Genomic DNA, 15,717 nt, shown 5'->3' on the forward strand with positions numbered 1-15,717 from the left:
GTTTGGGAGAGATGGTGGAGAATGATGAAGGGAGAAACCTTGACCAATATGCACTGTACTCAAAAACTGATATGCTGAATTGAAACCTTTGTGTACAATAAAGTAAAGATAAAATTCATGTCCATTATGAGACTTCAGAATGTAAAGGCACTGAAATTATCCTTCCCTCATTTTGGACTTCATGAGAATTTTTGGTTTTTCCTAAACTCTCTGACAAAGAAATTTTGTGAGTGCTTGCACAAGAATGTTTCATCTTGTCACACACATGGTACAACAATGGGGCTTTTGAGATATGGATTCTCTATGTACACTGATAGCCATGTGTGCACACTTGTGCATGTGTGCAGGTTTTTTGCTGTGTGTACACATAGACACATGTACACTATGTGTACATAGTGTACGTTGCTATGGCTCAGATGTGGTTCATAGTTTGGAGGTTGGGTTCTCAGTGTAGTAGTGGGGTGGGGTTGAGGTGGAGGAATCTTTAAGAAGTGAGGCTTAATTGGAGGTTGTTAGATCCAGCTTAGTCCTGGAATTGTTCTGTTTCCTGCCATTATGCCATCCTCCCTGACATCCCAGCAGAAGCTGATCAAGTATGGCTGCCTCATTTCCAGACTTTCTCCCTTCAAAACTGTGAGCTATGTTAACCTTTTTCCTTCACACATTACCCATCTCAGGAATTTTGTTACAAACATGAAAAATGGCTAAAATGAGACAATCTTTATAAGGTCCCAAGTGTTCCCTGTCTCCTGTTTTTCACATTCCTATGTGATCCCCTCTCCTTTCCTCTTGGCTGAATTTCTGGACTCACTTTTAACTAACAGAATGGAAAGACTATGAGCTCCTGTCTGAAATTAGGTTACAGAAAGATTAATAGTCTTTGAATACTTTCTGTCTCCAACATCCTCTCTCTTGCTCTTTGGCCTATGTGAGGAAAACTAGCTGCCACAGTAGGACCTATTGAAGCATGAGGAGATATTGATGTTTCTTCTCAACAGTCAGAGAAGAACCAAGGCTGCTCTGAAAGTGTTCCTCTTGCCCACCCAGGGAGTCATGGGGTAACCACAGTCCTGGCCTGACTGAAGCATCCTGGGATACTCTGGCCAGAGGCACCCAATCCAACAATAGCCAGATTCCTAAACTCTTAGGAGCAAAAATTATAAATGTTGTTGTTTTTAACTGCTAAGGTTTAAGGTAATCTTCTATACAGAAATAAATAAATATACATATCTATATATGTTTATTACTATGTGTTACATGTAAACTGAGATCACAATGACTTACGAGACCCAAAAGGGCCATTTCCTTGGTAAAACAGTCCCTTTCAGAATATGCATAAAATTTTGGCAAAACTCCTCATGCTGACAATGTCAAGATTAATATGTTCATCCAACCATATGTTTGAATATAAAAATTCAACTCTTTCACTAGAAGAGTCAATAATTTAATTTGAGGATAATTGGAAAAGGATTGCTATTAGACAGTTTCGAAAGAGACTTAACGGGAGTACTCTTTTAGTTTCTTGTTTATCCTCCCATGAAAAATTTGCCCAGTAGATGAAATCATTGTAGAGTCGTTACTCCTGTTTCCTGTCACCACCACCACCAATGTTGGCCTTTGAGTCCTCAGAATTTCTTCATTCTTTTTCCCCCCCATTTCTGGCACTGTGTTCGTGACATTGTTTTCTTCTCACGAAGGCAGTGTCTTGCAAGTCTGAGTTCTATGCATTTTTATTTGCATAGTCCAGGAAGTCATTATTCATGCCCAAATCAATTGTACCACCACCAAGATGAATTCTGAATCCAAATACGAAGTTGAATCCGGGCTTATCTACATTTTGGCTAGTTTCCTCCACATTTCAGGTACAGTTACATCCCCAGTGTGAAGGATACTGCTGGCCATTTGTTTATTTTTGTTTTTTTCTTTTCTGAAATGTTTGGCCATAAATTTTCTTGTGCAGATGCTGTGGCACTTGTAACATTCATGATGTTGTCTACTTTTAGACAGCCAGGGAGAAAAAGAGGACTAGTGCCCACAGGCCAATCCTATCAATGTGCAAGGAATGGCTCCCACGATAGGAGTAGGGGACAGAGGTAGTGAGAGGGATAGGGATGTTGGGGGGAGGAGGCTTTGGGGCTGACTAGAACCATCCTTACTTGAAAGTCCTAGCTTGAATATTTAATATTTAAGCTGAATATTTAACAAATATTTATCTTAATGTATACTATGACCAGGACAGTAAATACATTTTCCATCTCTTTGTGATATGTCATATACTTAAAACAACAAAGGGTAACTACTTAAAGATAACCAAAATACATTTTAAAACTAACAAAGGGAACCCAGGAGCTAGTGGTTCATGCCCACAATCCTAGCTACTCAGAAAGCTGAGATCTGAGGATCAAGATTCAAAGCCTTTCAGGGCAGTAAAGTCCATCAGACTCTTATCTCCAATGAACTACCAGAAAACTGGAAATGGAGTTGTGGCTTAAAGTGGTAGAACACTAGTCTTGAACAAGAAAGCTCAGGAACAATGCCCAGGCTCTGAGTTCAAGCCCCATGACCAGCAAGAACAAAACAAATAAAACAAAATAAAAAACCCCAAAGGGCTGAGAAAAGTATGACTGTTAGGTCAAATTAGAGATATTATTACACACACTTCTGACCTATCAGCTCACGTTTCACAGTCTTTCAACACATGTTAGTTTCACTACATTCTAACTGGAACATTTGAAGATACTGGGATTTTTCTTCTGTATACTAGCATCATTATTTGAAGTTAGTTGCAGAAAGAAGATTTGAGTCCAGAAATCATTTTCCTTCCTGGTCTGCAATAGTTTTATACACATTCATTATGTGCAGTGGCATCCAAAAGTCTTGGCCATAGAATCTTTATTGTTCTCAACTACATTCTCCGATTGTAGGAAGAAACTTCTAAACCAGCTCCAGAAATCCTGGATCATCATGTGTGGCCATACATTGGCCATAAGACCATTTAAAGCATTCTTTTCATGGAATAAGGAACTATTTTTAACAATCTGGAACCCTTCACTTGTGTATTCATTTAGTCAGACAGGCAGTGAAATTATCTGTGTCCCTACCATAAAGCACACATTCTACCAGGGACTTGGGATAGGAATGAGACCCACCAAATAATGGAAGTTGGAAAGCAAACATACTAAGTTCTTATAGCTTTAAATGGACTTTAATTGTATTTGTTCTGCTTGTTACCAACTGGCAATCAAATGGTTCAGTAAAGATGTAATCATTATTTGCCTTGAGCCTAAAGTGTTTCAGTGGCCTTTATATATAATTCCCAAGTGTCTTAGTGCCCACATTAACTACTCTTTTTGTGACCTTTATTCAACTGCTGGGTTCTGATTAATGAAGCTTTCATATCCACCTTTTCACACAAAGTAAAGAGTAGAGTAAAATTCAATAACTATTTTAATGAGAGACATTACATGTTGGAAAGTAGTTCAAAAGAAATCTTCATAAAAATTGCAAAGGCATCCAGAGATTCCTTTTTGCATTGCAAGTTTAAGGCTTCTATAGCTTAGAAAATAATTTTCATTACATCAATTCATTTGTGCCTATAACAAAGAAAGAAAAATCTGTTTTCACAATAAGGGTATGCCTGCCAAGAAGATTGGCAATTTTCCATAAATCTGGATAGGAAAGATAGACTCATAGATAATTTAGGCTCTGCTCAATTTTTTAAGAAATATTTTGTCTTGTGATGTGGGTAATTTGGTAAGCGTGGAAATTAAGGTAGCCTGAAGGCCACCAGAACCACACCACTTGAAGGAGACTATAAGTGTCCTGTTTTGCAGGAGGGACTCTGAAAAATGAGTGCTGAGTGTGAGGATAAGGGAAAGAGGGTGATTTAAAGTGACCAAAACACATAGGAAAAGGAAGAGAGAGAAAAAGAAAGGGGGAGAGAAGAGACAAAAGGCAAAAATAAACAAAGGAAAAAGAGATGGGGGGCAAGAGGTTGGGAGGCAAGTAGTGAATGAAAGGGACATACTGTGTTATTTTGGTTTTGGCAGTCCTGAGTTTTCAATTCAGAGCCTTGTGTTTGAAGATATTCTACCACTTGTGCCCAACTCCCAGTCCATTTTCATGTAGTTGCTTTTTAGATAGGTCCAGAGGGTTTTTCTTTACCCAAGGTAAGTCTCCATCATGGTCCTTCTACGTAGGTTTCCCATGTAGATAATGTTACTCTCCATGTTCTACCTTTGGATCATCCTCATCTATTGAGAGGAAGACTTCCTTCTTTGGGACATTGCTGTAGTTATGACACTCCACCCTTGTGACATTAAGTTGAATGGTAGCATGTGGCCTGAGACAGACTAAGTAGATCAATTCCCTTTGGAATTTTCATGTCGGAACTAAGGACAAAGGGAACACCCGTTCTCTGGAGATGAAACTGAAGTCTAAGGCCTAACATTGTGGATGATGCCTTGATATGAGAAATGAGAAAATGATCCAACCTCAAGTTCTCTTCCCTCTTCTACTCTTCAAGTCCATCCGACAGACCAAATACAGTTGCTGCTTATGTCCAAATTGCAGGAATGAGTCCCAGACTAGTCAAACAATCGAATCGCACCCTATGGTAGGAGCTGGGAGGTACCTTGCTCTTTTTTTTTTTCTTTCTTTCTTGCCAGTCCTGGGGCTTGAGCTCAGGGCCTGAGCACTGTCTCTGGCTTCTTTTTGCTCAAGGCTAGCACTCTACCACTTGAGCCATAGCACCGCTTCTGGCTTTTTCTATATATGTGGTGCTGAGGAATCGAACCCAGGGCTTCATGTATACGAGACAAGCACTCATGCTACTGGGCCATATTCCTAGCCACCTTGCTCTTCATATTACAAAGACTGCCTCCCACTGCCCCTACTGGTTTTCTCCTGTAGACCCTGGTTGCTCCAGAGCACAGCCTTGGTCTTGTATACAGGATGCAGGATGCAGTATCCATTCCTTAGAGCTACATGTGTTCAATGACTGATAAACTGTGAGTGGCTGGTGTCCCATGTTCAGCATTTCATTAGAGGGTGGAGAGGACACAATCAAAAAAACCTAGTTGCTGCCCGGCCATGTTTCCAGCTGATAAGGAGCTGGTTGGTACAAGGCCAACACAGAAAGAAGCAGAGCTGGAGTTTCAGAAATCAAGGCTTGCAGGCTTAGAATTCCTGGCTTTCATCACCCTGGGAATCTACTTTCCTCACATTATCTCTGAATTTCCCCCTAAGTTTCCTCCTTCTTTTCCCTCCCCTTCCCCTCCCCTTCCCCCTTCCCCTCCCCTTCCCCCTTCCCCTTCCCTTCCCCCTTCCTCTTCCCTTTCCCTTTCCTTTCCCCCTCCTCCCCTCTCCCTTCCCTTCCCCTCTCCCCTCCCCTCCCAACCCATCCTTTCCCTTCCTCACATTCCATCCCCTCCCCTTTCCTTCCTTTTCCTTTCCTTCCTCATTCCTTTTTGCCTTCTCCTTTCCCTTTCTTTTCTTCCATTCCTTTTCTTCTTCCTTCCCCCCAATCCCTTCTCCCCGCATCCCACAGCCCCCCTCCTCTCCCGTGCCCCCTTTGCCCCTTTCCCTCCCTCCCTTGCTTCTTTTCTTCTTTCCTTTCTCTTTTCCTTCTTTGCTTCCCTCCCTCCCTTTCTTCTGCCAGTACCTGGGTTTGAACACAAGACCTCATACTTGCTCAGCCTTCTTGCTTGGTCCAGTGGTATTTTACCACTTCAGCTACACATATAGGATGGTTTTTAAAAAAAAATTATTTTATTGTCAAGGTGATGTATAGAGCAGTTACAGTTACATATTTGAGGTACTGAGTAATTTCTTGTCAAATTTATAATCCCAACCCTCATTTTCCCCCACTTTCTCTCTCCCTCAACGCCCCCTAAGTTGTACAGCTAATTTCCAACATATTTTCTGTGAGTATCACTGTTGCAGTGGTTCAACTTTTATACTTTTTCTCACCATTTTGTTGTTCCCTAATCCAGATAAATGTATATATAATACCCAGGCTACCAAAATCAAGTACAGTGACAATAGGGGATAAACCATAGGGAAAAAAAATGAAAGAACAAAGAAATAACTTCACATATTACATTAAAAGTAACAACAAAGAAAAACCTCTTGTTTCCATATCTTGGAGTTCATTTCACTGAGCATCATCTTATGTGGTCACATGTACATAGCTGTTGAGCTATTGTGATCCTCTGCTAGAACTATCTAAGACATACACTAATTATTACAAATGAGGAAAACCTGGAATCAATTTTCTTTGGATCTGGCTTACTTTACTCCATGTGATGTTTTCCAAGTCTTTCCATTTCCTTATGAATGGGGTGATGTCATTCTGATAGAAGCATAGAATTTCAGTTATTTTGCAGATGGAGTCTCATGGATTTTTGTATCCCAGTGGCCTCAAACTTCAATCCCATGTAGATCAGCCTTCTGAGGACCCTCAATTGCAGGTGTTAGACACCAGACCTAGCTCAGAGCATCATTCATTAAAGCAAGAGTTTAACGGTACAGGTAACAAGGGAAGAAGGCAGAGATGAAAGTAAAAAATTACAGGGAATGGGACTGGGTATTTAGCTCAGCGGAAGAGCTCCTGCCTGGCAAGCACAAGGCTCTGAGTTCGGTCCTCAGCTGTGGAAAAAAAATCTATTAATAAAATAAAAATTATTAAAATATATAAAAATATTAATAAAAATCTATCAGTTAATATTTATACTTAAAGCACTAGCATGTTTTAAGGGTCTAAAGTTTTTCTGTGTGACAAAGGAGGGAGGTCTTAAAGTCTATACCCTGCTGAACCTTCAAAAATTAGCTTTTATGTAGGTAGAATTAACATAACATAAAACTAGCCATTTTCAAATGTTTTGAATAATTCAGAGTCTTTTAATGCATACACAATGTAACCATAACTTGTTTAGTTTAAAACTATCGTGATAATTCCCAAAGTAGATCCCATACATGTTATTCAGGCTAGTCCCCTGGACCATAACTCTATGTTTGTTTCTCTGTAGATTTATCTATTCTGAAATTTTATGAAAATGGGATAATAAAATATGTATCTTTTGTGTCTAGCTTCTTTCACTCTGCAATATTTTTTGAGCTTCATACACATGTGCTTTTTTTCTTTTATGAGTGAATAATATTCTATTAAATGGATATACTATGTTTTGTTAATCTATTCATCTTTTGATGGACATTTGGATCATTTCCACTCTTTGCATATTATGATAGTCCTGTTAAGGACATTTGTTTATAAGTTGTTGAATACTTTTCTTCAATTCTTTTACACATATAACTAAAACTTATGCTAACTAAGTCTTATGCTAATTATAACTTTTTGTAGGGCTCCCCAAACTATATTCTACAAGGGCTATAAACATTCCCACCAACCATGAATATAGGTTTCCATTTTCTCCCTTCTTACCAACACATATTACGGTTTTAATTTGCATTTCCACAATGATGTAATGGTGAGTATCTTTTCATGTGTTTCTTGGTCATGCATTATGACTTTTTGGGGAAATGTCTAGTCAAGACCTTTTTTTCTTCTTTAATTAGGCTGTCATTTAGCTGTGGAATTTTTAAGAGTTCTTTACATGTTCTGAATAGTGAAGCCTTATCAGATCTCCAATTCAATAGGTTACCTTTGTCACCTGACAATTTTGTATAGACTGTTTCTTCACTTTCTCTAATTAAAGTTTTGAGACCTACTCTTAATGAGTATTCACTTTTTGATGTTATCTGTATAATGAGGGGTTTGTTAGAGACAATGAGTAAGGATAGGGTCTATATGAGTCCTCTCTGTGGCCACAATCTTTGGTTTAAAGGTAAGAAACTAAATTTAACCAGACTTTACAGGTCTAGCCATAGATATTGATCATTCACACAAGTCAGACCTGTCAGAGCCCTTCAATAGAGACCTTTCATGCAGCTCTTCATATATGATTCTAGATGCTGCTGCTGCCAGCCATGTTTCTTTCTACATGGTGGACAAATAGTAGAAGAATATCAAATGATTCACCAGATCAAGAGAACACATCTACTGTATTTGAGCCTTTGGATCTCGTTCACAATACAGCTGCTTTTACTGTTGTTTATTAATACAAGTAATATGCTTGCCTTTTGGTTTAAGCTGATATGCTTTAGGTCATTCTACTTTATATGAAAAATAAAAACCTAGCAGAGTTAAGTTATGTGGTAATGTTATCTTGGGAGCATATCTCTTAATATTATGATATGGTAATTTTGGCATGTTACTTCTTGAGTTTACATCCTGTCCTGATACTCTTTTTTTTTTTTTTGCTGGAATACTTGCTCAGAGCTTGCATTTATTGGCTTCTCTTACTAAATTAAGAACTAATAGGAAAGCTGAAATTATTTCTGGTGCAATTGTTTTATTACTCTTTAAAAATGACAGTAAAATGGTTGGCCAGCTGCCAAGAGCTTGAGGTACAGCTGCATCATGTGAATTAATTAAATGCCATAGCCCTGTTTCCATTTTCTATCAGTAACTGGAATGAATGTTATTAAAAAAGAGCATTTTCTTAAAGGAATGTGTTGTGCAATTTAATGAAGGTTAGATGTAGGTGGTCTAAACACCATTGCATTCCTACTTTTGCCCAGAAACGTTAAAAATACTGTCACCAATGTGTGAATACTATTCAACCAAAGGAAGTCAACTAAGCCCTTTCAGTGGCATTATTTAAAGTAATCTCTTCTGTATTTTCTAAGTCAGATTGTATAATTAGCTAATCCATCTACCCATTGTGTTATTAGGTGGTGAAAAATGTGTGCATCCTGTCTGGTGTAATTACACACATTCTTTTTCTGTTTCTTTTTGTTGACTTTTAGTTATATTTGTATCACCAGTTAAGTAAGGTATTTTGGGGGGCAAAGAAAATCCCTTATTTCCGATCTTTGCCATTTACAAGACAATTACTCCAAATATTACAGGTATACTTTCATAGTTTTTTATCTTGCTGCAGCCCATTGTGAAAATGATTTCCACTGTCAAATTCCACTATTCTTTGACATGAGTTCATCATCTTTATCTGTTATCTATAGAAGTTTAGGCATTGTAGGTCAGAAGTCTCTTGACCAGAATTTTAGTAAGATCATCATTGCATTGGTAAACCTGACATCTTCTTTGCTAAGAAATTCTAGCCTCAAAAGCTTCAACTTTTCTTATTCTTCTACTATACATTTTTTAACTTTCTGCTTTTTTCTCATATTTTCATTTTTCTCATATTTACAAATGTTTCTGTTATGTTTTGTTTTTCTTGAAAGTTTCTCATTATGTATCCCAGACTGGCCTCAAACTTGTGATTTTCTTGTCTGTGTTTCTTGGGGTTATATAACACCACGCATAACGAATCTTTTATTCATTTGTTTTTGTTCGTTTGTTTGTTGCATCACTAGGGTTTGAACACAGGTCTTCACACTTCCTAGGGAGGTGCTCTATCAAATAAGCTATGATTCCACTCCTTTTTAGCTGTAGTATTTTTGTGTAGCTTCTTGCCTATTTTGCGTGGGACTGGCTTCAGAATAAAATTCTCTTACCTATGCCTCTCCTATAGCTAGGATGACACATGTGTATCACCAGTCCTAGCTTATTTTTGAGACGAGTCTTGCTAACTTGTTGCAAATCATATCCCTTGGTCTTCCCAAGTAGCTGAGATTATAGACATATACCACCTCTATTTTGTTACTTAACCATATTTAAGGTTTTTTTTTTTAGAAATTTATTCTCTTACATTTCTTGAGTCTACAAGGTTTTTATTCCATTTTCCTTTCTTTCCTGTCTTCCTTTCTTCCTCCCTCCCTCTCTCCCTCCCTCCCTCCCTCCCTTCCTTCCTTCCTTCCTTCCTTCCTTCCTTCCTTCCTTCCTTCCTTCCTTCCTTCCTTCCCTCCCTCCTTCCTTCCTTCCTTCCTTCCTTCCTTCCTTCCTTCCTTCCTTCCGTCCCTCCCTCCCTCCCTTCTTCCTTCCTTCCTTCCTTCCTTCCTTCCTTCCTTCCTTCCTTCCTTCCTTCCTTCCTTCCTTCCTTCCTCTCTCTCTCTCTCTCTCTGTCATCTGTCGGTCATGGGGCTTGAACTCTGGCCTGGGCACACTTCCTGAGCTTTTCAGCTCAAGGCTAGTGTTATCCTACTTGAGCCACAATGCCATTTCTGGTTTTCTGGTGGTTAATTGCAGATAAGAGTCTCACAGACTTTCCTACCTGTGCTGGCTTTGAACCATGATCCTCAGATCTCAGTCTCCTGTATAGCTAGGATTACAGGCATGAGCCACCAGTGCCCAACTCATACTTAAGTTTTATAGCTGTGGTAGCATAACAAGTTTGTGCATTATATTAATTATGAATATTTAAGAAACTTCCTTTAACTGTTGTGTTAACTGACATTTTTTGGCTGGAGTGCTACATAAAGGGGGAAGAGATTTCCAACGGAAATCTTAACATCTGGCTCTGATTTTTCTCCCCATAAAAGGGAAGCTTCTAAGTGCTCAATCCTACATTGTTTATCTGCAAGTAATCCTCATCTTTGCTTCTAATGACTCAGAATATAAGTCCCTCTGTTTCAACATGAACAGAGCAAGTCACAGTCTTATCAGCTTTGATATATGTTACTTTTGGAGCAAAGGGCTTGCCACATGGTTGTTAGGATGTTTTTCACTATAATTTCAGAACACCAACACCTACTTGTTTAAATAATAATAATAATAAAGTGTTTTGCTTCCATTAATAAATCCATAAGAAAGAAGAATCTAGGTTATATACAGTCAGTATCAGAACTGTACATTTCTATCCATTTGAAAACTTATACCTCTCTAAGTAGGTGCTTTGTTTTCAGGTCACCCTTTTAATATTATCAAATGGCTTTCATTCCAGATACCACACACTATCAGGAGCAATGACAGGAAAAAGGACTATACTGCATTGCCATCAGAGGAGAGGAAATCTTTTGGAACATTTTTCTCTATACTTCAATTCATATATCCTTGGCCAGAACTCTATCAGATGCAGACTCCAAACTTCATCTCTGGTAAGGGGACTGGTATGGCAATGGAGGATAACAATCAAGATTCCTTTGTTGGAGGGAGAGGGAGGGATGATTTGGTAAAATGGGCAGATAGCAGAACACAGAGGTTTCCAAGGTCTCAGATTGGGAGGAGAACTGGTGAAATGCTGGTGGTGGGGAAAAGGTGATTCCCACAACCCAGTCATTGTTCATTCTGCTCAAGAAATGACATCCATTTGTTTTCACTCCACTGTATTCCACTCCATAGCAGTGGGAAAATACTGCTTTTATAGTCCATCCTATTTCCAATAAAACCTTGACATCCAATTTCCCAATTCCTAGTGTCTGAAAAAGGAGAGAATCTCCCCAAAGCCCTTTCTACTTGAAAGACTTGACAACAGAACCTGGGGTCTTTGTCTAATCATTGAGTAATTTTGTGCAATGACTTCAGAATATTAGGTTAGCTTGGCTTGTTATGACTCAGTGCCACAAACCTGGTGTCTGTCTCATGTATTGTAAAAATGTATCTCCCACAGTTGAGAAGGCTGGATGCGCTCCAGATCAAGGTAGCAGCACAGTCATGTTCTGGTGAAGGCCTCTGTTGGTTTGTAGATGGATACATTTTCTTCTGTATCCTGATGTGATAAAGAGAAGAGAGTTCCCTAATGTCTTCTTTTCCTCCTCTCCTCCTCCTACTTCTTCTATGTGTAGGCAGTGGGGCTTGAACTGAGAAGGCCAGGGCACTGTCTCTTAGCTATTTTTGCTGGCACTCTAAAACTTGCATTATACTTCCACTTCCTGCATTTTGGCAGCTAATTGGATATAAGAATCTCATAGACTTTCCTGCCCAGGCTTGCTTCAAATCACAATTCTCAGAGCTAAGCAATCTAAATAGCTAGGATTACAAGCATTCATGACCAGCCCTCAGCTTTGTCTTTTCTTACAGGAGCACTATTCCTATTCACCAAGGCTCCATTTTCACATCCTAATTATCTCCTAAGATCCTATTTCCTAAAACGATTGCATCAAGGGGTAGAATTTCAAAATATTTTGGATGTTGGAGCCTAGATAGTCTGCCTATAACAACCGACCTAGAGCTTAGAGAAGATGTAAGCTTGAAAGGTAGTTTGTCACTTTTTATACCTCCAGCATGGACCCTGCTCATGTTGCTCAGTGGTCAACACAGTCCCATTGGGTTGAGTCTCCTCTCCTCTAAAGGATTTAAGGAAACAGATGAGAAAGCTTTACTTTGTGCCTACAAACGAGAGTATAGTTGGCATCTTTTAAAATCTTTAATGATGGAAATAGTCTCTGAGATTGGACCTTCTCCTTCTCCAGATGAAACTTGAACCAGTCCTTTGATGGAGAGTTACCCTGGCTCTTTGTTCCTCTGTGAGTAGCTGTGGGTTGGAGCTGTTTTCTGTTACTTTGGTTTGCACCTGCCACTGGAAAGGAGGAGAAATGAATCTGAACTGAATTTGGCACAGAGTGACAAGAATTCAACATGTGGATTACCACAGGTGGAATCACAGAGACAGAACAAAGATCAAGGGAAGCTAGGATTCAGTGAGGTCTTATTTACATTCTAATTCTCACCATTCTGTGCCTCCCACCCTCCCCACGGGGGCTGCCCTCTTTCCACACAGATATTTTCCTCACTTAGCTTTAACTGCATCAGAATCTGTCCTACTAATGCTGCCCAGCTCCCCACTTAGTTGATCTCCCAATGTGCTGATTTGCTGCATTCTAATGTCATCCCTTTCTTTGCATGGATGACTCCTTCCCTCAGCCTGGGCTCTCACATCCATGCTCTCCTTCATGTCGGTGACACTCACTACTTACCCAGCCAGGGTCTGTTCCATTAGGAATTAAAACCTTGCAGAGACACAAATTTTGTTGCACTCTACTTAAAGAAGCAAGTGGATATGGCAAACAGCTATGCACAAGGCTAAAAAAAAAAGAGACCTTAAACTCATGCAAAAGATTGGATTGTCAGAATAAAACCATGCTCTGGTGTCTGTACAGGGTTGTTATAGTACATTCTAGAGAACTAGGCAGTTTGCTTCTCCTACTGTACTATCTTAAATGTTCCCACTCCTATCAGTAGTGGTTTAGGAAGAGAAGGGCTGGGTGTGCATGGCTCACACCTATAATCCTAGATCCTATGGAGGCTGAAATGTGAGGATTGTGGTTCAAAGCTAGTCTAGGCCAACAAATCCAAGAGACTCTTGCCTCCAACTGACCAACACAAAGCTGAAGTGGAGATGTGGGTTAAGCGGTAGAACACCAGACTTGAATGAGGAAAGCCAAGGCAAGTATGCAAGGTCCTGGGTTCAAGCCCTAGTATCAGCACAGAGGAGAAAGAGAGAGAGAGAGAGAATTGCAATTTAAAATGGAATTTGAATCTTAACTGTGTAATGATACCAATTAAAGATGGCCTGGCTCTCATGATGTGTCCTCTATGTAGAATGGTGTCTTTTGGTAACAGAAAATATTATTTTGGGAAAGTAGTCTAAGAAAGAGACCTATTGCAGACAGCAATAGAAGCTAGTGCAAAACAAAAACATGAACATTCACACCTGAGTGCAGCCCCAAGGGCCCAGCTCCATTGCAGACTCAGGAGAGTGTAGCCCTGAGCATCAGCTTGCTGGGAGACACAAGTGAGTATAGTCCCATGTACTCAGCTCCATGGAGAGCCCAGGAGCTTTCTCGAGAGTGGAGATGGGAAGATGCTGGGGATTGTGGCCTGGATCACCCAGCTACCAGATGGGTACACATGAGTTTAGGCTTTGGTACCCAGCTCTTTAGAAAACTCACTGAGTACAGGCCAGGGAGCCAATCTCTCTACGGGACACTGAAGACCAGCTGCCCTGTGGACCTGTACCAATGAAGGCTCTATCATCAGATTCCCAGCAGACCTATTAAATATAGCCCCAAGTATCAAGCTTCACAGTGTACTAAGACTACGACTCCTTCGTCCAGCTCAGTAGAGGGCCCACCAGAGCCTAGTACTGCGCACCCAGTTATTTGCTGAGCCACTGCACAGGTGCATCCCAACAGGCTTTTTATGGATCTCTGTGTTTTACTCTTTATTGCCCCTCTGCAACATTTAGATGTTTACCTCTCCTCCCCACATGCAACTTCTAAATTATAAACATAACACACACTGGAATCAGACATCTTCTTTCTTCACATTCTCTCTCCTCTCCGTTCCCTCAATAGCTAATTTCTCATATATGTTCTTGGTATTCTTCCATTTCTAACTTCCCAGCAATACTTCACCAGTACCTTAGACTCCTGGAAATAGAATGGGAATGTTTGTGTAGACGCCGTTAACAATAATTTCTTGCTGTTTGTAAAAAATCATGTTGGAGTTTGAACTGCTAGGTTTAATAGAGATTCAATTCCAATTAAGAAGGGGAGAAAGCACATGACCATCAGTGTCCTGGGTGCTGCCTATGGTACCAGCCAAGAGTGGCACTGGCACTGCCACCATGTCTGTCATGCAGCCAGACCTTGGACCTGAAGTCCATCATCCCAGCGGTCGTGGCTGGCATCATAGTCATCCATGGCCTGCCGATGGCAGTCCTCATTGCCAACTCCCTGAATGATGGTATCACCTTTTACAGGCGTTCCCAGCAGCTGAGTGCAGGCCCGAGTGTGGGCCTGAACGGTTTGGCAGCCCGCACTGGCATTGGCATTGTGGGGGACGGCGGCCATGAGGGGTATTGACGAGCAGCCCCTGCTATTCGTGGGCCTGATCCTGATTCTCATCTTCGCGGAGAGATGCTCAGCCTCTACCGTCTCCTTGTGGCCTGGTCCTCTCCACAAAGAGGAACAGCTTGATAAACGCACATGGGCCGCTGTCCAACGCTGTGACATCTGGGCCTGCCTGTATCCCATCCAGGTTCCTGGCCCATGAGTATGCCGCCTTCTGACAGCCCTGCCCCCTCACCCAGAGTGCTCGGTGTAGGAGGATGTTCGAGTGGTGATTTTTCACTTTACTGGAAGTTTATTTATAAAAGGTTTGACCTGTTCATACATCTGTGGAACAGCCCTTGTCTCCCAGCTCTACAGCTCTATAGTAACCTCTTTTTCTTTTTTTTTTTTTTTGAGTGCTGCCTTGTGGGCTCCCAGGACGAGATTGCTTGGACGGAGTCCTTCCCCTCTGGCCACGGGGAGGGCAGAGTGCTGTCCGACAGGCCCTGAAGCTAGCTGTGTCCAATAAAGTTCTTGTGTGTGTATGTGTGTGTGTGTGTGTGTGTGTGTGTGTTTGTGTGTGTGTGTGTGGGGGGAAGCTAAGTGAATACCAAACAAATACCAACAAATACTTAAATGAGATTCAGAGTTAAATGAACTCAAAGAGAATACAACTAAACAGCTGAAAGGTTTCAAAGGAGATATGCATAAACAATGAAGTAAATAAGTCAGAGCAAAATACTAGAAAAGAGCTCAGTAAAGAGAGGGTTTTTTGGGGGGTAGGGGGATGGAAGTCAAATTGAAATCTAGGACAGAAAAATAAAGTGGAAACCCTTTCTAGAAGAATGGACAACACGGAGGAGAAAATTTCAAGAATTAAAGATAGGTTAGAGATAGTAGAGTAACTAGAACAAAGTACAGGAAAAAGATAGAAGTAACGTGAAGGGAATTTACAGGCAGTCTCGGGCTCTATCCAAAGACAGAATC

General features: G+C 40.5%; 1 pseudogene; it reads left to right on the forward strand.

Annotated features, from left to right (window-relative positions):
• The first annotated feature begins 14,461 nt into the window (after positions 1-14,461).
• Positions 14,462-14,877, forward strand: LOC125345141 (annotated as a pseudogene).
• The last annotated feature ends 840 nt before the right edge of the window (positions 14,878-15,717 follow it).

Source organism: Perognathus longimembris, chromosome 2 (genome assembly GCF_023159225.1).
Source record: "Perognathus longimembris pacificus isolate PPM17 chromosome 2, ASM2315922v1, whole genome shotgun sequence".
Taxonomy (NCBI): Eukaryota; Metazoa; Chordata; class Mammalia; order Rodentia; family Heteromyidae; genus Perognathus; species Perognathus longimembris.